The sequence below is a fragment of the Copadichromis virginalis genome, linkage group LG7 (assembly GCF_057382275.1).
Source record: "Copadichromis virginalis isolate Kocher_CV1m ecotype Utaka linkage group LG7, C_Virginalis_male_GT1.1, whole genome shotgun sequence".
Lineage (NCBI taxonomy): Eukaryota > Metazoa > Chordata > Actinopteri > Cichliformes > Cichlidae > Copadichromis > Copadichromis virginalis.
This window is the reverse complement of record NC_140624.1, coordinates 27,734,338-27,735,807: the sequence shown is the minus strand read 5'-3', so window position 1 is coordinate 27,735,807 and position 1,470 is coordinate 27,734,338.

Genomic DNA, 1,470 nt, shown 5'->3' with positions numbered 1-1,470 from the left:
TTTTCTGTGATTTGTGATTTGAAATATGAAAAATATTTTAACTTTAGATTTATGTGAATTAAATACTGTAATAATACTGACTTTAATATATATTAATGTTGAATAATAATCCCAAAAAGGTTGATTCGGTTCATCTGTACGTAGCGTTTTCAGTGGGAGAAATGTTTCGTCACTCGTCCAAGTGACTTCTTCAGTCTCAGCTGACTGCAGGTTTCCCCAACCTTATAAACAGTACATTTGCACAGTGAGTGAAACTAGCACCCTTTAATGAACAATGGACTGTGAGGTCAGTTCATTGATCATTAATATGCAAATTGTCATGACCACTGATTAACAACCATTGATCAATGGCCATGAGTACAATTTACACAGAGTTGGTATTGTAAGAATGTGAAAAGACCCTTTGTCTGTATGATCAACTCGGTCACCTATAACAGCTCAAAGTTTTTGGCTTCGATCCTCAACCCCTTGGTAGGCAGCTCTAAACACCACCACCCACTACAAACGCTACAACCAGATGAACAGAATCTACTTTTTGGGATTTCCTTATGATTGAGCACGCATGAAGATGTTAAATAATATTCATATTGTATACCACAAAAACTATAAAACTTTAAGCCCAAAGAAAACCTCATGCCACAGTACTGCCCTGAACTTCTGCACATTATCACATTATCACACATCACACATTTGCACTTCTCTCCACTTCACTACCACGGGCCTTTCTAAAGTATGGGAGGCAATTATCCTAAACAAAAAAAATTACATTGAGATTGTCAAAGAAGAAATTTGCAAGAGGAAGAATCCAAATTCTGATTGAAATATGCTACAATTACATGGTAATAAAATAATTCAAATCAATTTTTTAAAATGGCGCCAAATCACAACAACAGTTGTCTCAAGGTGCTTTATATTGTAAGGTAAAGACTCTACAATGATAGAAAGAAAACAGAAAACCCCAACAATCATATGACCCCCTATGAGCAAACGCTTTGACAGCAGTGGGATGGGCGAGACAGTGTGCGGGGTTATGTTATATGTTAGTATAGCCAACTAAAACAACACATTCTCACTCCCGAGGCGTAATATTTTACGCTAGGTGACAATAAAACATATCTCTGTCCTGAGACCTTGTGGAACTCAAACAGGTTTTAATCAGATTTTGCTTCCTGAAAGATCTCATCACCTGCAACAGTCACAGGCAGTGTGCAAAATATATGTAGAGCAAAATACACACTTCTCTGTTTATGTGGATTATACTTTTGTAATAATGGATTGTTATTACACAATGAATAGTGTGTGGAATAGAATTAATTTCCCAATGAACCTCCTCAAATTAGACACAATTAGACACAGTGGGGCTGGTTCAGTGTCAGGAGTGTGGGTATGGGGAGACGGGAGTGGGACAGCTAAGCCTGAGCCTGTGTTTGTCTGTTTGGCCCCGCACCACGTTGTCACATAAATGATTTA